A 22,041-nucleotide genomic window follows, 5' to 3' on the forward strand; every position below is an offset into this window, starting at 1 on the left:
AGGATTGGTTATATTATCTTTTCAAATATGGACATCAAGTGTCATGGAAGGTGAGAGGCTCGCCCAAGGTACCCCGACACTGGGCATCTGTAGGAAAGGCTTGATCCTGCTGCACAAAACAATCCCCAGTCCCGGAGACTTACAATGATGCCCCTTTGCAGGTGGCCTGGGAGCTCTTCTCTGAGCTGGTGTCATTCTTTCTCCAGAGTACCAGCCTAGGACCGAGGCGCAGCCCCACGTGGAGTGCTGCGGGTCACCGCGGCAGAGAGACAGAGCCTGGCCGGGGGTGCCCTGGCTCTTCCTGCTGCCACCTGGAAATGACTGATGTCATCCCATTCCACTGGGCACAGCCCATTAAGATCAGGCCAAGAAAGGCCATCCTACCGTGTGCCTTGCCCTGAGAGAGCGCAAGCGAGCCAGGACGCCCCACTAGATAAACCGTATCTCAGAGCCAGAAGTAGGATCTGTGTCTATCTGAGCTCACAGCCTATGTCCTTTCCACTCTGCCACACAAACTCTGTGGTTGCACTACTGCTTTTAATTTTAGAAGTTCAAATATTAAGTATTTTGGCCTCTTTGTTTTTTTAAGGACTGTGGCCTAAAACATAATTAGCTCTTTACCCATACCTGACTTTAAGTCACGTCTACTGAGTTCCTTAGAGAAGAGGCACCAGATAATATACCAGACATTCAGTTCACTTTATTTATTTATTTTTTTAATTCATTCATTCAATCATTCATTCATGAGAGACACACAGAGAGAGAGGCGGGGACACAGGCAGAGGGAGAAGCAGGCCCCATGCAGGTAGCCCGATGTGGGACTCGATCCTAGGAGCCCGGGATCATGCCCTGAGCTGAAGGCAGACTCTCAGCCACTGAACCACCCAGGCGTCCCCCAGTTCAGTTTAAATAGCAGATAAACAGAAAAAGATTTTTCAGTATATCCCAAATGTTGCATGGGGCCTCCTTATACTAAATAATAATAATAATAATAATAATAATAATAATAATAATAATAATAAATTATTTATGGTTATTTAACATTCAAATTTAACCAGGCATCCTTGGAGGGGGGTATGTTATTATTTTAATTTTGTCTGTTTATTCCGCTGCATCTGTCAACCCTGCCTCAAAGTTGGGGCCATCATCCTGCCAAACAATACACAAAAGTTTGTGTATTGAAAAAGTAAAATCATTGAGAAATATGTAAGGCCAAAGGAGCACTAACACCCACGGGGAAGCCAGAGATTGCTTTCCAGGTAACACTGCAAACTCAAAGAAGGACATGTCAGGACAATGTCTGTATTCCCCACAGCCCCTTGCTGGCCATAGACTCTCAAGAACACTGGTCTGCTGGGTCTGCTGAGCCTACTTCCAAATAAAGCTGTAGCCTCAATGGGCACCTCCACTCTACACCACTTGGCTTTTCACAACCCAGAGAGTTGGGCCTCACTGAATTTGACTCTTTCCCAACAAGAAGCACAGGACCTGGTACAAAGAAAACCTTAATAAATGTCCCTTAAACAGAACTGAATTGGAAGGAAGGAAGAGAGGGGAGATAGGGAGGGAACGAGAGGGACAGGTAGTTGAGAACATGGGATCCCACTTTGACTAAACATCCCTGAAGCCCCTGCGTGCCCACCGGCACTCACAAAGGCGCTGAGCAAATGCTAACGGTCCCGAAGCACGTCGCTTGCCTTCCGGGCCACTGTTGGCCGTCACAGCACCTCCATGGGAGTTAGTAAATGGTGTCCTCTCTGGGTGGCCACGGCTCCCACATACGGGCTCAGCGAGCAGACAAAGGCCTTGACTTGTGCCCCCATAACCCAAGCACACTCTCGCTTCCTCCTTGGGCAGAGGCAGCGTGAGACCCCAGCCTGGCGAGTGGGACGGAGTGGGGGGGTTCAGCCCCGGATCGCCTCACAGCTGGGCACCTGTGCGCACGGCTGATCGGATCACGCCAACTTAGACACCCCTGACGTCTCTTCCAAGTCCAGCTCTTGTCCCTGCTGGAAAGCCTGAGCACCAGAAGACGCCCTCGGGTGTGGACTTCCACCCTTTGCAGAAAATCTCTTCTGCTCACGTTTTCCACACCCTCCAAGTCAGACGCAGAACTGAGAGAGAAAAAGAGCAAGACGGCCACGAGGGCACGTCGTGTGACCTGCGTGTAAGGTAACAAGCCCACCTGAGTGGCGTGTGGACGAAGCCAACCCAACAAAATATTTTCCAGATCAAGCTAGCGGAGCATCCATTGTCCCCACTCATGTTCACGCTTGCGCTGCCTTCTTGGGTGTTGTGGGTGCTGCTTGAAAATGATGCAATGAAACAAAAACAAAGACCTTCCAGAGTTGGGGATCATGAAACGAGGGGGATCGCAGCTAAGGCTGACAGTGACTCTTTAGTTAATTCAATTGTGCCTAATTATCTTGTTGCTTTGCCATCCAGCTTTCTCCCAACCCAGACCAGCTTCGGGAAGGCTCCTCCTAATTGCAGAGCAGCGCGAGGCGGTATCTTAAAGATAACGTGAGTAATCTTCAGCACTCCTGTCCCTGAATGCCTCTCTGTGCGCACGAGCGAACTTCAGAATCCAGCCTCCAGCCGCCCAGAGATTGCGAGAAACCTGTGGCTGCATTTCCCACCGTGCATCTGCACAAACAGCCAACGGACGCCCTTTGTCCACTTAGCAGATGACAGTCCCCTTCAGAGGGACCGCTCTGATAAGTGGGCAGGGACTCGAACCATCCTACGACTACTCTAAAATCCCCAGGGAAGATAAAACGCGCTGAGATAACTCACCAGCCTTGAGCAACTTGCAGCTTTGGGGATGTGATTCAGTAGCTTGACTTCTCTAGCTGGCCAGTCCAGGTTTTTACAAATTTCCCTCTGTGCCTATGCTGTTTTCTGTAATTAGAAATTTTTTTTCCCCCCAAACACTCTCAAACTGCTCTCGACTTCAAAATTATACCCTGAAGTCAAATTTGCAACGAAAGTGGGGCTTCTTCGGTTTACCTTCATTTCGTTTGGTTTGGGGAAATGTGGTTTTCAGCCTTCGCAAAGAAAATTGTCTTCAGAGCTCGAGTTGTCTTTGGTGAAGTGCTGTTTCGCCAAATATTTGCTTCCATGAAGTGTTTTCTAGCAGCTGGGAAAGTCAGCCAGCTGAGCTCTGCACTTAAACACACCCAAGCCGAGAGTGAATTCACGGGACCCTCACCTCTAGGTCCGAAGAATGATCTGGTCCTTCAGCTATTTTAGGGACCAGTGCAAACTGCCCAACAACCAAATAAAGGGAAGCGTGCAGGCTTTTTTTTTTTTTTTCTTGAGATACTAGGACATGAGCAGAGCGATAGGATGTCTCACCTCTAGAACAGGTGCGTGACGTACCAAGGGGAGAGAAGGGGAGAGAAAGGCACCTGGCCCCAGAGATTTAAAACAAGATTGGGTGGAACAAAAAGCTGAGCTGGGGTATTTAGTTCTAAAATGTATGTGCCCCCATCTCTGATGTAACTACACCCAGAATTTTCTGTCATTGATAGAAGAGTGGCTCAAAATAGAGAGGATTTATGGAAAACTGAAGAACTCAGCCTTTTTGGACACTCAAGGCTCAAGCACACAAATCCACTGTGGCTGACACGCCGGGGTGGACAGGGAGGCTCCTTCCGCATCTGGGATCTGCTCTGCCGGCCGCTAAAGACTGTGTGACATCGAGTAACCAGAGACCCTCTCTGAGCCTGTCTCTGTTTCCTCATCTGTAAAATGGAGCCAGTAACAGCATCCTGCCTCCTCTTTGTCAACCAAGCCAGGTAATACAGGTAAAGTGCTGGGAACGGTGGCTGGAATGTAGAGAACACTCTTTAATATTCAAGTGTCCACACAACTTGAGGTGAAATCCCACAGTAAATCACTCTTCAGTACGACCTCAGAGCTGTTGTTGACCTGGAATCAAGCAATAATGAGGTGAATGGGACTGGCATTCCTTCACCTGGGCATATAGGCCCCTGGGCCTGGCAGTGACCCACCACAGTGGCAGGTGCTAGCGTGTATGGAGGCCTCCCCTCCCCCGTCCCCGCCAACAAACCGCCCATGAAATAGGGTGATTATTCCCATGTCACAATGGAGACACAAAGGTGTTGAGTAACCTGTCTACACAGCCGGAGTCACAGAGCCAAGACGCAACGGCTCACCTGTCCACAGCCCACCTGTCCTGATCACAGACGGGACACATCTGTGCCGGGAGAGCGAGGAGTCCACCAGAGCCAGAGAGCTCATCATCACAAGAGAACTATTTGCAGAGCCCTTGGAATAGGAGACATCCGTGAGTGAGAACAGCCATTTGCACAATTAGTTTAGCCACGTGCATTTTGAACGCTCCTCCTGTGAAAGTTGCACATGGAAAATTAAGAGGCAGACCAGACCACCTGTGCCCTGGCTGGGGAGGGGGGGCAGGGGTAGGGGGGTGTCCTGGGCCCTGGGGCTCACCCTCCAGGCATGCGGGAGAGTAGCCTCGGGGTCCTCCTCCTCCTCCTTCTGGGGGTGACACAGGGAGGTCGAGAGAGAGCAAAGGTTGAGATCCCCGGGAAACACCCTGCTATGGGCTGTGGTAGGGATGGATGGCCCGAGACCCTCAGGGTGCGGGGCCCCTCCGGCCAGGCGCCAGGCTCGGGAGGACCCCCCTGACGCCCCACATCAGAAAGCGGGAGAGGGCTCTCTGCTCTGCACTCTTTCCAACACATTGTATTTCAACCATCAACTGCTTCAGCCAATCTGCAGAAAATACATTCCTTCCACAGGGGGTGAAAGCTGGCTCCCTTCGTTAGCAGAAGGCCCTTCTCTGCACCTCCCCCTGGCTCCCACAGCTTCCCTTCCCTTCACCCTATATCTGGAATTTACATAATCACAGGCAAATAAAATGAGAAAAGCACGCTCTTTCATAACGGGCATATTCTGTTACTATTCTTCAGGCACATTAGCTGCTGATTATAGAGATTAGTCGAAACCATGATTCTGTTGATTGTGAGGTGGGACCGATTTTTTTTCTTAACAGGGAGAAGTGCTGTTGTGTGGATGGCAGAGAATCACATAAAATGGCACTCGGAGGGCAGCGAAGTTTTTCAGAGTCGCATCCTTGCCAGTCTCCCCGCAGCGTTAGGCGCTCCAGCCTTTCAGCTCTGGCCTGTCCCGCCAAATATTTCACCCTGAAGTTGATGCACTTTGTATCGCAGATTGTCATCTTCCTTGTGAAAGTATTTCCAACTTTTTAAATATCCATGATTTTAGAAGTGTGTGTGTATGTGTGTGTGCACTGTGGTAGAACCACATGCCCCTCCAGAAAGAACATTCGAGCACACTGGGTTTGAACAGAAGAGATGCTCATTCTTTCCCCAGAGCTTTGGAGGGGGCCCCAGCCAGGAAAGGAGCAGTGCTCACCTGGCAGATGGAGGAATGTGCTCAGGATGAGTAAGAGCACCGAGCCAGACCTCAGTGCTCAAGTCCAGAGCTGTCAGAGCAGAGGGGCTCTGGGCTCCTCCCCCAGAGGCACCTGCGAGAGCCTCTCACCTGGAAGCAGCACCCACGCTGCTTCTCCCTGGATGAATTCCGTGGTTCCCGACTGAGGGTGATGTGGCCACCTAGGGGACATTTGGCAATGTCTGGAGACCCTGTGGGTTGTCATGACGGGGCAGGTGGGGAGAGGTAGTGCTTACTGCTGGCATCTGATGGGCGAGGCCAGGGATGCTGCTGGAAGTCCCAGAGCACAAGTCAGGCCCTACAATGAGCAATTATCCCCACAGGTCAGTAGTGCTGCAGTTGAGAAACTCTGGTCCGGTGGATCGGAAATCATGTGAGATTTTTAATCTGTAACCACAGGGAGTGGAGGGGCTCCATTTGAATCCTCCCGGCCCACAGATGCCCATTAGGAGTTAAATGCACATAAAACCTGTTTCCTTCATTCCTCCTGATGCTCCAGATTCATGATGTCATTTCAGGTAGAATTAAAACAAGAACAAGGCAAAAACTGCACAATTAATTATACCTATGTCTAAATTTAGCAAGAATTTCCAAGCAAAAAGATTCCCTCCCCACAAACGTCTGCATATGAACCTTTAGGGCTGCAGATAATATCGCCAAAGGTCTTTTGATGTGATTGTTTTCTTTTTTTTTTTTTTTTTTTGTGATTGTTTTCATATACTAGTCTATCTCCCACTATCTCCCAGCCATTGGGTCAGGAGAAATCTGATGGACTATTTCACTGTCTTCTTTCTAGATCCTCTCTTAGCTTTTCCTAAAATGTGGCCGAGACTCATCGAAAAAGTAAGAACTACTCTAGGAGACTTCATGAGACTATTTCATGACTATGTCAGGACATGTTATAGCAAATCAATTTTCTTTCTTTTAACATGTTGGAATTTTTTTTTTTAAAAAAGGGCAACTTAATTATGTGCCCCAATCCTCAAGAATTAAAGAATATCATTTGAGTATCTCTTACAACAGGATGTTGGCAGAGTTTGCTGCAAAGAGTCAGATAGTAAATATTTTTGGCCTTGCAGGTCACATGACCCCTGTCGCAACTACCGGGCTCCGCTGTGGAAGCTCAGAGCCGCCAGCCGGTGACGCAGTAATGAATGGGCTTGGCTATGTGCCAATAAAACTTTATTTACAAGGACAAGCTGTGGGAGGGACTTGGCCGCAAGACCATAGTTTGCCGAGTCCCGTCTTACAACATAGATTTCCTGAAAATAATCCATTTAGGCAAAAAGAGTAGGAGAAAGTTCGAGAAAAGCCACTGCAAAGTAATCAACAATCATCCTCCCTGTCTTACGAGAGCAGCTGGGAGCAACGGGCTGCCCACTGAAGGGGACCAAGAGCCTGCGGGGTGGGGGACCGAGGGACACGCACTGACTGGCAGTCTGGTGCTGCTTCCCTGCTCTGCTCTTCCCTCCTCACCAGCGGAGGAGCTCACTGTGTCGTGAGGCTTAGAGGCCTGGGGGACACCTGTGACATGGCCGTGGGCAGTCACCCACCAGCAGCTCAGATCTGGGCAGCTCAGATCAAGGGAGGTGCATGCGGGACCCCTTGGCAGAGAGAGGAAGGGAAGCATCGGGAAGCCACGGGGAACAGAGACATTCTGCCCAAAACTTACAGGTGCCGCGCACCGCACCAGCTGCTTTGCAGCAACCAGCCACTTCCCCTCGGCAGCAGCTCCACGCGGGGCACTCGCAGGGGCTCTCTCCCCGGGGCGGAGTGGGGGCCCCGGAGGCCGAGCCTTGGCTACAGGTCAGCAGCAGGGCTGTGGCCAAGGCCTGTGCGCTCAGCTTCCTCCAAGAGCCGTTGCCGTCTCCCTCTCCTCGCCCCATGCTGAGTCATGATAATAGGGACAAAACAGCAGTTTTACTATTTTTATCAATTTTAGGAATTGTCCTACCAACTCTCAAGCTTCAGGGGTTGAAGGTCCTCCCTGGGGTATTAACTCCCGCGGCCAGAGGACATTCTCAGGTACAAAGAGGAGGTGGTCACTGCACCCGGCAGGTGCACCTCGCACCACCACCACCCCCGCCCGCCGCAGCTGACCAGAGGGACGCAGGCCAGGTGCCAGCAGCATGCATCGTGACTGCAGTGACCTCAGCCACACGGGGTGGGGTGTGGTTCACCGATCACAGGGCCTGCCTTGTCCGCAGGACTCTGAGCTCCTGGACGGCAGAGCCTGCCGCCGCTGCCAATTTATCTCATATATCCCAATGCCTGGCAGGTTGGAAATGTCCAGAAAACGGGGTGGGTGAGGGTGCAAATGGGTCCGTGGGAATGAGACACGGGCTCAGGCTCTGGGGGAGAGAGGTGCCTCAGAGGCTCCCAGAGGGGGCCTGGGAGGAGAAGGCGGGCCCCCCACCAGCAGGCCTCCCCATCACCCCCCCTCCCAGCTGGTCCCTGGGAAACCAGGCCTCACCTAGCAACAGCTGCTATGGAGGGCGCCTTCCTGATACTCCAACAATGAAGCGCCAACTGCCTACCAGTCCCAGAGAGTGTTGGAAGGAAAGTGGGTTTATTTCAAGGCCAGGCCATGAGAGGACCTGGGTTTTCCGGACTGGAGTCGTGGCACGTTAGGTGGCCGGCCCGCCGGCGTGGGCAGCAGCTCCGGGCCCGGCGGCGAGAAGGGCCTCTGCTCTGCAGCGGTCCTGTTCAATGGGGTTCCTGTTGCTCCCTGTTCCCATTCAGCTGGGTCAACATGTGCCTGTAAATTCCTCCCAAAAGGGAAATGAACAGAAATGACAAACAACTCAAGTATGGAAAGGCGGCTGCCAAGTGGTCAACAGTACTCATGTTGCACCAGGAAAAAAAAAATCAGATAAGAAAAATAAACCGAGTTGTGTGCATATTTCCTCAAATATGTATCCCATGTTGTGGCTCCTTCCAGCCTTTGGTGTAATGAATATAACCATTTGTCAGGGGTCATGGAGCGGCAGTCCTACAAAGCTGCCTTGGACTGGGGAACCGCGCGATCCGGTTCTCCCCCTTCTCCAGAGCACAGAGTGCTGCAGAAAGTCCAGAACAGAGAGCCACTGACATCAATCATTCCCCTGGCCTAGTTGCTGAGCTACTCCGCACGACCGGCGCCAACCCATTTGTCTGCGTCGTGATCTCCCCTGCGTTGAATGGAGACACCGATAGGTTTTTGCAGAGCGCCTTGTCATCCTCAGGTGGAGGATCCTGGGGGATGTGGAGCAGATGGCTGTCACGGTCACCTACCCACTCTTGGTTGACCTAGATCAACTCCACGGGCAAAGAGCAGCAGAAGACGAGATCCACTAGGAAAGCCACGAGCCAAGATCCGTGGCATGGGTGACACGTGGGGAACTCATGTGAGGCTGAAGAAGCCATACTCTGCTCAGCAGCATGGAGCTGGCCAGGGCACCAGGGCCTCCGCCGACCTCCAGAGGCCTCTCCTGGCACGGCCAGAAAAGCCACAGCCACAAACACGGACAAGGCAAGAAAAGAGTATGGTGAGAAACCGGCTTGCCTGCGCTTCTCCGACTCCTCAGAAGTTTCTAGAAGGTCATTTTCCTAACCTTTTGAAATGAGAAGCCAGATGCCTCCAACATTCAGTCAGGAATTGTGATTGAGTTTCTACTTGGGGGCACGGCTGGTGCCTGAAATCCAGTCCCCGTCTTTGAGGGGCTCAACTTCCGATGACGACGCCAGGAACGAGGCTCCAGAGTGGCCAGCACATGACCACTCTGTACTCGACGGACCTCGCCAGGGGCCCCAGGACCCAGAGGAGAGTGCCTGAATCCACCCAAGAGACAGCCCCAAGAACAAGGCCTCCCCAAAGAGAGCCAACTGCTCTCCATCACGTCTTTCCTTTTCCTGCCGCATGTGCTCTCCACGAGAACAGAGCCATGATGCTCACCTGGTGGTGCGCGATGACAGGCACCCACGCACCATCAGGACAGAAAAATGACATCCTGGCCTCTAATGACAGCATCATGCACATCTTTCTGCTTAAACAGAAACATATTTGTGGTATCTGAATCCTGCTCATGAGACGTGACAGCGGCGTCCTGGCCTCGCACCTCCGCAGAGCTGCAGGGACGGCGAGTGGCCCCGGCCCCCTCTGGCCACCAGAGAAAGGATCTTCTGCTCGGTGGCAGAGCAAACATTTCCGTGGAGTGGCGACTTGAAAAATTCCCGCAGGAGGAAGGATGTGTTGCTGTGAGAGCCCAGGGATTCAACGGCAGGGTCAGAATGACTGGGCGGGCTTTCTTTTCTCGCTCCATCCTCTCGTTATAAACTTTGATTTCTGGCCTCGTTTATTTCAAGCTGTTTTCCTAAGTCTTTAAAGTGGAATTTTGTCTTCTTTTTAGACCTGCTTACATTTAAATCCACTTAACTTCCCGTCTGAGGCCTGCTCCCTCTTCAAAGGGCCCTGTGCTCCCCGCGGAGCCGGCAGGCTGGTTAGAGTCGAGGGGGATCAGGGCAATCTTGGAAGACTCCCCCTTTACGGTCCGGGCAGACAGTCTGTGGGCGTCTGTGTCTACAGGTCTGTTTCTTCTTTATTCAGTTGGCTGCGTTCTTATCCAATTGGTTGAGTATATGAGAGAATGTTTTCAGAATCTGCACGAGATACGTAGGACTAGTTAAGGACAGGCATTAGGGCAGGTGGTCATTGGCTGGTAGCAACAGAGATAAAGGTCAGCGTTTAGGGCCCCATGCGTCCTCCTACCTCATTCAATCCTCCAGACTCTGGCAGGTACCCGGGATACTCCCCATCACAGGCAATGATAGGACCGGGATTCGAACTCAGCCCTGAGCTTCCGGCCGTCCTGGAGTTCCGAGCTGCCCCTGGTGAAAGCATCATGTGGGGCAGCCCGGGTGGCTCAGCAGTTACCCTTCTGCCTCCAGTCCAGGGCCTGATCCTGGAGTCCTGGGATCGAGTCCCATGTCAAGCTCCCTACATGGAGCCTGCTTCTCCCTCTGCCTGTCTCTCTCTCTCTCTCTCTCTCTCTGTGTGTGTGTATGTGTGTATGTGTGTGTGTGTGTGTGTCTCATGAATAAATAAATAAAATCTTTAAAAAAAAAGAAAAGAAAGAAAGAAAGCATCATGCAACACGTGCTCCTCACACCCACCCTCGCTACTCCCTACAACCGTGCCAACACGGGTCGTTTGGTTTTAGGACATGCATCCTTCTTCTGAAATGCAGGCTTTTTTCACAAGTCAGTCCAAAGGAATATGTAAGCCGCTCGGACTTGACCGAAGACATCCCGCAATGTCACTAAAACCAAGGTTAGGAAGGCTGGTTCCACCAAAGTGAGGGAGCCCCTCTTGGGGACTGGTTTCCCTGGGAAGGAGGCAGCCCTCCTCGTGCTCACAGCCCTAACCCCTGGGCAAGGCCCAGCCCACCAGGTGTTCCGCCCAGAAGGTAACGGACAGGCACAGGTGCTCACCAAGGCCCCGGCCCCCGATCTGTGAGCAGGGCGTGAGGGCATAGAGGAAGAGTGGATGACCGGCCAGTGACTGCTCTGAAGCCACAGCCCCCGCTCTGGCCTCACCGGCTGGCTGCACAGGGTACTGCAAGTCACCCTGAAGAGTGAAGATTTTATTTTGAACTCAATTTTTTAAAAATTTTATTTTATTTAAATTCAATTTGCCAACATATAGTATAACACCCAGTGTTCATCTCATCAAGAGCAAAGTTTTTAGAAGCAGCCAACAGGCTTATCTGCCACAATTTAACTGTGTGACACCCAACCCCCATAGGATGTTATTTTTCACAGTCGAAGAGAAAGAGCCAGACTTTCAGGAGGATCGCTATTTTGGGGTCCAGCCTCCGTGTTTTCAGAGCATCCCGAGTCCGCCAGGGTCAGGCCTGGGACGGCTGCCGATCCCGGCTGCTTCAGGTTCATGTGTTTGCGTGTCCTGCAGGTGTCCGAGGGACCACCTCTGAGGGTCATCCTAGGACTTCGTCAAAACCATGTTTGTGGATGCCAGAATGCTAGTATTCACCAATTCCACTGGCCAGCAATGACCTTGAGCTGGTTGGAATCAGCCAAATTCCAATCCACTTCGTGTCTGTCTTCCAAGCACCGAGCGCGTGTGTGTGTGTGCACGTACGCAGGCAGGGGACTCAGCACTTGCCTGAGCCCCCAAAGACTCCGAGGAGTCCTATTTTAGACACAGAAAGCCAGTTCATTTCCCCCAGCTCACCAACATAGGTCTGTAATGAACTCACTAAATGAAAAGCTACACAAATATATTTTTCTGTGTTTTTTTTTATTACATATTACATTGGCTAATTGTTTCTCTAATGCAATGAATGGGTGTTTGTTTCATGATTTCTCAGAGGCGCAGAAGGAGAATGCTCCACAACTATGACATGATGTCATTTTTATATGGGCAAGCAATTTGAAACTCCCCCGTAAATTGTGGCTTTTTAGGTATTTATGGTTACTCTTAATAATGCTGCATGCTATCAAGAGGAGGCATGCAGCCGGTGACAACAGCATCTCCACTTCCCCGGTGCAAATAGCCACCGAGTCCATCCTCGGGTAGCAGTTCATAAGCGCATAAGCCAATCCTCACCCTCGCAGTATCACACACACAGCAGACGACTTGTTCGCAACAACATCACCCGGTAGCCTTTAAGGATTTGATTCTGTGGCACTTACTGAAGAATAAATTGTTGACTTTCCTTGAATTTTTGCCCTAGGATGCAGCTAAATACAAGTTAGAGCCAAGCATAACCTTTTTAAGGAAGGCTAAATTGAGACAGAAAAGCCAGGACTTTTCTCCAAGTGGAAATGGAGATTTATTATTTAAGAAATTGCCTTAATGTCGCTATTGAGGCTTTATAAAGTCTCACAGGGGGGAAAAAGGCTAGTCCATGGATTCTGTACCAATTATTCTGTTTATCCTGGGTAAATTACCAATCTGTGAGTCATATCTGTCTACATGGCCCTGCCCAGGGTCAGGAGAAGCATCACAAATAAGCAGGATCTGGGAAAAAGCTTTTGGCGTGCTCAGGATGCCAGGGAGGGTGACAGCGGGGAGTGGTTGGGGGGTTTCAGTGATAACCTCAGAGGGAAATTTGCCTCTTCTTACAACTGCGTCCTTTCTGTTATTTCTAAAATGAAAACTGTGATTTTTGTCAAAATGTCATAGAACCTGACTAGCAAGATCAATCCAAGATAGAAATAATTGGGTAGCTGGTCTTCTCAACAGACTGCGAGAGTAAGGCAACAGGGGTGAAGGTATTTGTTTTCAAGCTGGTGGGGGGAGGTCAAAATGGTCATTGAAAATCTGGCACTCTGATTCTTAAAGATCCTTCCTATTACCCAGTTTTCATTATAGACAAAGAAAGGAAATGTCTGATTAAAATAGTGGTTCCAGAACCAAACTCCAAGCTTTGGTTGCTTTGGCTCATAACATCCCATGAACCATATTTGAAAAGATGGTGGATGGCTCCTGGGTGCCTCACAAAGTGCCGTCCATCTGTTGTGTCAGCTTACAGTGGAAGGAAGATCCCAATGGGAGCGACCTACCTTTTCCAGAAATTTCTGTGCATACCCACACACCACTGGACAAATCAGCTGAGGCTTCTGGTGTCCCTATACTTCCAAGCATGCTACAGGGACCCGGCCTATACAGATCTTTCTATAATTTAGTGATACACCTACTAGGGCTGGGTGCTTTTTGGGGAGGGGGGAGGATGCTATATTTAAGAACATTTAAAATATCTTTCAAAAAAATGAGATCCAAAAGCCACAGAATTTCATTTGCCATCCCTAGAGATTTATGTTTCCTTTTTTTTTTTAAGATTTTATTTATTTATTCATGAGAGACACACAGAGAGAGGCAGAGACACAGGCAGAGGGAGAAGCAGGCTCCACACAAGGAGCTCAATATGGGACTCGAAACCAGGACCCCGGGATCACGCCCTGAGCCAAAGGCAGGCACTCACCTGCTGAGCCACCCAGGCGTCCTGAGATTTATGTTTCCTTAAGAATGTGTTGCTGGCTCATTTTCCACTGGTCCTGGGTTGAAGAGCGTTCCCACCTCCCCCACCCCCAAATTCACGTCCACCCATCTGGAACCTCAGAATGTGACCTGATTTGGGTTTAGGGTCTTTGCAGATGTGATTATTTGAAATGAGGTCCTAGTGGACTTGACTGGGCCCTTGTAAGTGGAGAATTGAGTGTGGAGAGCCCAGGTCTCCTGAGTGCCCCTTGGACCTCTCACACTACTACCACACGCCCAACGCCCCGGACACCGGGGGTGTGTGTGCGGTTTTTCCCACACCACGCAATTCTCCGAGGCACCAGCGAGCCACAATTCAACTCGATTCAGACACGATCTGGAGAGAGCGCAGACCCCCCCGGGTGAAAGGCTCAGTCTCACACCAGAGTCCCCCACTCCCGATGCCAATCAAAAGTAATGGTTCTCCAGGTTCCCCGCAAGCTGTACCCGCCTCAGCTACAAATCAGAGGTTCCACAGACCCTCTCCTTGGATTCGACTGTTTGCTAGAACAGCTCTCAGAACTCAAGGCAACAGTTATGTTTACCAATTGATTACAAATTAAAGTATGTGATAAAGGATCCAGATGAACATCCAGACACAGAGGCATATAGGGCAAGGTCCGGGGGGTGTCCTAAGTGCAAGCGCTTCTGTTCCCATGGAGCTGGGGTGCGTCATCGTCCCGGTACGTGTGCATGTTCATGCCTACGTGAGATGGCCTCCAGAAAGATCCCAACAGTATGGGGTTTGGAGAGCTTCCAGGTTGGCCAACCAGCCCCCATGCAGGAGCCCACACAGACTCGCCTCCTTACAACAAAACACACTCCTATCTCTCAGGAAATTCCAAGAGTTTTAGGAGCCCTGGGTCAAGGATGGGTCAAAGAGCAAATACTAGAACAAAAGATGCTCCTGGTGCTCTTATCACGTAGGAAATTCCAATGGTTTTAGAAGCTGTGTGCTGGGAACCAGGAGCAGAGACCAACGTATGTATTTTCGATTATTTCTCAAGGAGACAGACAGAGAAACACAGACACGCAGAGGGAATGGGGCTGCGTGACCACAGAGGGAAGGAGGCAGAGGTTGGAGTGACGTGTCTACACACCAAGGAATGACAAGGATCATTGCCACCACCAGAAGCTGCAAGAGGCAGAGAAGGATTCTTCCCTAGGGCCCTCCGAGGGAGCACAGCCCTGTTGTTACTTTAACTCCAGACTTCTGGCCTCCAGAACCATGTGAGAATAAGTTCCTCTTGTCCTAAGCCACCCGATTTGTGGTGATTTGTGGTAATTTGTCACGGCAGGCCTAGGAAACTAATACGCTGTCGAAACACGTCTTTTAGTGATGTGATTTATCTCTGGTCCCATATTTGGACAAAGAAATGAAATCGTATGGTATGACCAGAACCATCCGGAATCTTCTGCAGTGGGTGGCATCCTCCCCCGCAGTCTGCTGCAAGTGCCCCGGCCTGATCTGTACCCTAACCCAATTAAATCAGAAGCTCTGGACGTGAGACCAAAACAGGAGTATTTTTTAACGCCCCCTGGGTGTTTGCAGCGTACAGCAAAGGCCTCAAGAACCACTGATCTCTGTGCTGCTGCAATAGGGTTTCTAACAGAATCATGGGCTTCAGGGTCAGTCAACTCTTGGTTTGATTTCTGGCTTTGCTACCTGCTAACCGTGTCCTCGGGCAAGTCATGTAATTTGCCTGATACTTACTTTTTCAACTTGAAAATGTTAGATTAATCTTTTTTTAAAGATTTTATTTATTTATTTATTTTGAGAGAGAGAGAGAGAAAATGGGGGGGGTGGAGAACAGAGGGAGAGAGAAAAGCAGACTCTGCGCTGAGCACAGAACCTGATGACGCAGGGCTCAATCCCACGACCCTGAGATCATGACCTGAGTGGGAATTAAGAGGCGGATGATTAACCAACTGAGCCGCCCCAGTGCCCCAGATTAATCTTTTTATGTAAAGTATCTAAAACTGCCAGGCTAGGGGCAGACATCTGATAAATGCCACTTACTTTTCATTCTCCTTACGTATAGAGAGGCAATTTAGCAGGAAGGGTAGGAGCCCAAGCAGGGCTGGAGGTAATCAGATTCTGACGCCACCGCTTACTGGCTGTAAAACCCCAGGCACTGCTCTGTGCTCAGTTTCCTTATCTATAAAATGGGGCCTCGGAGAGTCATTATGAAGTTTAAGTGGGATAATAAAATGATTTGATCCCACTAAAGCACTTAAAGTAGGATCTGGCACTGTAAGCATTCAATAAATGTTAGCTCACATTATAGACATAATCGGATAACACTCTGCACACCTCCCCCTTCATAATACGGAGTTCCGCGTGGTGAAGTTTTGCATCGCTACCCTTCGCAATCAGAAGCAAAGTGATGCATGTGAAAGAGCCGGATTAGCCCGGGCTCCAGAGACTTGAGCTCTAAGCGCAGCCGAGATACCACTGAGCTTCAGTCACTTTTCCTGTCACCCGTTCCAGGGCCCAATTTGTAAAAGGAAGGGTTTAATAAGCTGATCCCTGTGAACTTTCTAGCAGGAAAAAAAAGTGATTGTCTGAATATTATAAGTGATAGAATTTGGGGTGTGTTTGGCATACAATCCCAATGCTTTTATGGCATTTTGAGGGTAGGAGTCACAAAAATCTGGTATTAATAAGGAAAGAATCACATTCTGTTTTATTATAGCAAAGGATAATCCTGGGACATTTGTCAAGGCTTTTCAGGCCACAGACACTCAAGGCCACCATATGACGGCTGATCAGAGCTGGGGAAAAGACATCACTGGACTGAAATTTCAAACTTAGGAACCAGCCCTAAGTGGGAATGTACATCCACATAATCTCTCTAATGGGCAATTAGGTAACATGGATAATCTAAAAAATACACAGTAATTACAGCTCGAAAAATCTGTCCTGAGGAAATACAACCAAAGTCTGCTTTTCTCACGCTTTTGAGATCGGCAGCTGGACAATTGGGTCAGTTCATTAAAAAGTCAGTTAAATGGGGAAATCACAAACAATGGCAAGAGCACACTATAAAAGTTTTATTGTAAGTTATACACTGCGGATTCATTCATCAGTCTTATAAGGAAACACCAAGGCCTTTCTCAGAGTTTTGATCCCTGATTAGAATCCTGTGATGTCTTTCTTGCGCAAACCACACCTGCGTAATTCATGTTCTTATTGATGAGATGGGGCACACACAGAAAGATATTTGGGTATCAGCATGAAAACAGACTCTTTCTGTAGTTTACAATTCTTTCTCAATTGATTACAGGGCCTTGCCCGTAACATTATTTGGTAGCAATCTCATTATTTCACTTCATTGAGTCCTCCCCAAAGGATTCGAGTTCATTTTTATAGTTTTTGGCGAAGCGACCATGCTCTTTCTATTTTTCATTCATATTTTGTAAGTTAGTATTCCAATCAACTAAATCACAACAGCAACTGGCATAAACAAGTTTGGAAACAAATAGTATTATTCTTGGTAGACACACATCCCAAACAGTGGGAGCAGGAGAAAAGTGCATGTTCACTGTGTCGTCAGCCCTGCAGAACGCATGGAAAACATCAATTAATCTAGCCAAACAATTAAGTGGAGAGGTAGTGAAGAGATTTCTTCAATAGTCAAATATGTCATCAAACATTTATGTACAAAAATGTTTATTGGAATAGTAACTGATACAGGCAAAAAATATGGAAACATACAATATATCCATATGATGAATGTGCAAAAAACACACATATACATTATATATAAATACATATGTTAATATAGTATATATGTGATATAATGGTATGTAGATATTAAAAGCTATATTTTTAAAATGATTTTATGATACTTAACATGCCTGTGACATGATAATGTTTATTCATTCAATATTTACTCAGCAATAGAACATTTTATAAGTTTTGAAACAAAATTGGTACCGAGTATCTTTCTTATAAAATTAAAAGTGCGCCAGGGATTAGACAAATGGACAGATGTCATCTTGAGCTCCTCATCTATTTTGACCTTGATTTACTTGGAGCCTAAGAAAAACACATACATATGTCATGTAGGTTGTCTAAAAATAAAATGCATATACCTTCAAGAAAAAGTGGGAGGGAGGACTTTTTCCTCATAGTATGGCTAAGTAAACTTCTCCTAGACCCCATTGTCCTGCAGATAACAGCTATCAACTCTGAACAAGAACATAAAACAAGACTTTTGTTTACTGGAAGATGAACAAAATGTAGGCAGACTCTAGAGGAAACCCACATTCAGAAGAAAAAAAAATAGCATAAGATGACATTCCCATTTTTATAGTTTTCAGCCTGAAGGCAACTCAAACTTGTCACCACAGAAGTGACTAAATCCCTGAAGAAAACCAACCAATTTTCTGTCCTGAAGAACAAAAGGACAGAGTTGAGGGCAACCAGGGACACTGGAAAGTGAGAGGGTAATTCTGAGAGAAGGGGAACCAGAGAAGAGCCACTCCAAATTCTCTAGGTGACACCTGAACCATAGTGTGACCGGTGGATTCAAAGCAGCCAAACTAAGTACAAAGAACTGAATGGAGATTTTAGCTGTTCCAAGAGAAAGAGTTGGCAGTTTAAGTCCAATCAAGTTAATAGTCTGATTTTTTTAAATCAACCTTCTTCAGAGAAATATAACAGAATCCAGATGGCGTTCACAATGTCCATGATTATTCCAAAATTATGCAACACAGAAGAAACAAAAAAATGTGACCTCTTCTCAAGAGAAAAAAATAATAATGCTTGGAGACCAATTCCAAAATTATCTAAATGTCAAAATTATAAGACAAGGATTTAAAAACAAGGACAAAAATGAAAATAGCTCTCCACACACATAAAGATAGGAAATGCCAGCAGATAAATAAAAACTATAAAAAATGATCAAATGCAAATTCTAAAGGAGCAAAATACAATATATGAAATAAAATGCTCATTGTATATGCTTAACAGTGCAACGGATATGAGAGAAGAACATCAGTGAGCTTGGAGATGTGCCAACAAAAATTACCCAATCTGAGAAATATAAAGAAAATATTAGAAAAAGATTAATAGACTCCCAGGAATCTATGGGACAATACTAACAAGTATGTCAAAATTGGTGGAATGAAGAGGAGAGAGTAGTAAAAAATTTTTTTGTAAACAATGGTCAAGAATGTCCCATATTTGATAAAAATACACATTTACAGATAAGGAAGTCAGAGAGCCTCCAAAAGAAAAACTTTTGAGAAAACCACACCCAAGCATGCAGAGGCAATAGTTCCAAATCAAAGATAGGAAAAAAAAAACATGAAAGGAATCAGAGAAAAGCCAAATGTCACATCCAGAAGAAAAACAATTCAAATGACATCTAATTTATCATGACAGTCCAGAATACATGAGAATGACATATTTAAAATCCTAAATAAAAAATAAATTAAAAACCTGCTCACTCAGAATTCTCTTTTTTTAAAGATTTATTTATTTGTGATAGACCTAGAGAGAGAGAGAGAGAGGCAAAGACACAGGAGGAGGGAGAGGCAGGCTCCATGCCAGGAGCCCGACGTGGGACTTGATCTCGGGTCTCCAGGATCACACCCTGGGCCAAAGGCAGGCGCCAAACCACTGAGCCACCCAGGGATCCCCCTCACTCAGAATTCTATACCCCATGAATATATCCTTTAAGAATCAAGACAAAATGGGGGAATCGGGTGGCTCAGGGGATGAGCATCTGCCTTCAGTTCAGGTCATGACCCCAGGGTCCTGGGATAGAGTCCCACATCAGGCTCTCCACACAGCGCCTGCTTCTCCCTCTGCCTGTGTCTCTGCCTCTCTCTGTATGTCTCTCATGAATAAATAAACAAATTCTTTAAAATCAAAGAATCAGGACAAAATAATAACAATTTCAAATAAAAGATAATTGAGAACTTGCTGACAACAGACCTGCCCTTTTCTTCATTCTGAAGGGAAATGATGCCCCATGGAAATTCAGACCTCCTGGGGAAAATGACAACTATGCAAAATATCTAGATAACTGTAAAAAACTATTTTCTCAATGTGCTTAAAAAATACAACAATTTCATTGAAAAACTATAGCATTGTCTGGATGGATTTACAATGCATATGTAAAATATGTAACAACTATAACATAAAAGGAAGGGAAGTGTAAAGAAATGCATGCAATTGCAAAGTTTCTACATTTTCCATGAGCTACAATATTAACACTAAGTAGACAATAATAAGTGAAGGATACATATTGCAATGTTTGGAGAAACCACTAAAAAATGCAAACATGAGCAAAAAACATCTGGGACAAACAGAAAACATATAATACAATGGTAAGCCTAAATCTAACTATACAAGAAAATACACTGACTAGGGGCACCTGGGTGATGGGATTGAGCCCCAGTTTGGACTCTCTGTGCTTAACAGGGAGTCGACCTGGGATTCTCTCTCTCCCTCTGCCCCTCCCCCATTCTCTCACTCCAATAATCTTTTAAAAATTTTTTAAATGTTCACTAAACTAAGTATCTAATTAAAAGAAATCTATTCTGAGAATAGTCCTGCCAGCCTTCTTATGCTTACTGTTTTCACGATACATATTTTTATACTCGGTTACTTTCGTTTCTTAAAATGTGCCCCTTTTCGGACCCCTGGGTGGCTCAACAGTTGAGCATCTGCCTTCAGCCTAGAGCAAGATCCTGAAGTCTCGCGATCGAGTCCCACATAGGGCTCCCTGCATGGAGCCTGCTTCTCCCTCTGCACCTGTCTCTGCTCTGTCGCTCATGAATAAATAAATTTATTTTTTTAATGTGCTCCTCTTGTAGATGGAATATAGTTGGGTACAGCTCTTTTGTTTTTGCTTAAAATTCATTCTTATGAATCAGATAAAATAGATTTCAAAAGTGGCATATTGACAGATAAAGGAGGAATATATTTCACAATGATAAAATTATAACTCATCATAACAACATAACAATCCATAAAATGTTTGCATCTAACAGCAGATCTTCAAGTGTATAAAGCAAATATTGACAGAATTGAGAAGAAATATATAATTCCAAAATCATAGTTGGAGATTTTAACACCCCTCACTCAACTATTAATAAAGCAACCAAATGAACAAACAAATGTAATTGGTGAAGACACAGATGATTTGAACAATACTATCAACTACCATGACCTAACTGATATTTATAAAATGCCACACCCAAAATCCATGGAAAATACTTTCTTTTCAAATGTACATGATATATTCATCAAAACATGAAATAAATCACACTAAAACCACACAAAATATGATCTCTGACCACAATGGAATTAGAAATAAAAAACAAAATATTTAGAAAATCTCCAATATTTGAAAGTTAAATAACACATTGCTAAGTAATGTCATCAGTCAAACAATAAAGAACAAGAGAAAATAGGAAATGATTACGGAAATACGTATCAAAATTTGTGGAAGTGATCTAGAGCAGTGCTTGGAGGAAAAACAGGCTCAAAATACTTACATTAGATCTAAAACCAATGATCCAAGGTTCCAACTTAAGACACTAAGAAAAGAAGCAAAGAACACCCAAAGTAGATACACAGAGAGATACACATAAGAGCAGAAATCAATGGAATATAAAACAAAAAGCAAAGAAAAATCAATGTAACTGAAAGCTGTTCTTGGAAAAATAAATATGATTGATACACTTCTAGATATTCTGATCAAGAAAATGAAGAGAGGAGAAACAAAGTAATAATATAAAGAATGACATGGGGACATCAGGACAGATCCTACAGATAGTAGAGATTATGCCAATTTAACAAATATGACAATTTAGATAAAATGGACAAATCCTTTATAACAGAATATTCAACTGTCATATAGCTACAAAAGAAAATAGTTTCTTTATCAAACACATGCCCACAAAGAAAATTGCAGACCTAGATAGCTTCTTCAATAGTTCACAACATTTAAGGAAATAATAGCGCCAACCACATATAAACTCTTTCTAAAAATAGAGAAGAAGGGGTGCCTGGGTGGCTTAGTCAGGTGAGCATTTGCCTTCAGCTCAGATCATGATCTCCTCAGCCTGAGATGGAGCCCAGCATGGGGCTCCCTGCAGCAGCAGTCCACTTCTCCCTCTCCTTCTGCCCCTCCCCCTGCTCAGGGGTCACTCTCTCTCTTCCTTTATTTCTCAAATAAATAAATAAAATATTTTTTAAATTAAATTTTAAAATATAGAGAAGGAGGAAACACTTCCCAGCTTATTTTATGAGGCCACTGAAACCCTAAAGTCAAAGTCTGACAGAGACATTGTAAAATAATAATATAGATAATATGCCTCATGAACATAGATGCAAAAATCCTTAACAAAATATTAGCAAAAAGAATACAACAAAATATAAAAAGGATAATACATCATGACAAAGTAGGAGTTATCCCAGAAATTTAAGGTTTTATTAACATTGAAAAATCAATCAATGCAATTCATACTATTAACAGACTAAAGGAGATAAATCATATGATCATTTCAATAAATGCCTA

General features: G+C 46.3%; 2 long non-coding RNA genes across 2 annotated transcripts; one reads left to right on the plus strand and one right to left on the minus strand.

Annotated features, from left to right (window-relative positions):
• The first annotated feature begins 4,149 nt into the window (after nt 1–4,149).
• LOC118355522 (uncharacterized) lies at nt 4,150–5,276 on the plus strand. The gene is made up of 2 exons (XR_004818157.2): nt 4,150–4,312; nt 5,042–5,276. It is a non-coding gene; the product is annotated as an uncharacterized LOC118355522 (long non-coding RNA).
• Nucleotides 5,277–6,628: 1,352 nt separating this feature from the next.
• LOC118355523 (uncharacterized) lies at nt 6,629–8,295 on the minus strand. The gene is made up of 2 exons (XR_004818158.2): nt 7,937–8,295; nt 6,629–7,350 (listed from the first exon to the last, which is right to left on the minus strand). It is a non-coding gene; the product is annotated as an uncharacterized LOC118355523 (long non-coding RNA).
• Between the last annotated feature and the right edge of the window lie 13,746 nt (nt 8,296–22,041).

The sequence above is a fragment of the Canis lupus genome, chromosome 8, assembly GCF_003254725.2.
Source record: "Canis lupus dingo isolate Sandy chromosome 8, ASM325472v2, whole genome shotgun sequence".
Lineage (NCBI taxonomy): Eukaryota > Metazoa > Chordata > Mammalia > Carnivora > Canidae > Canis > Canis lupus.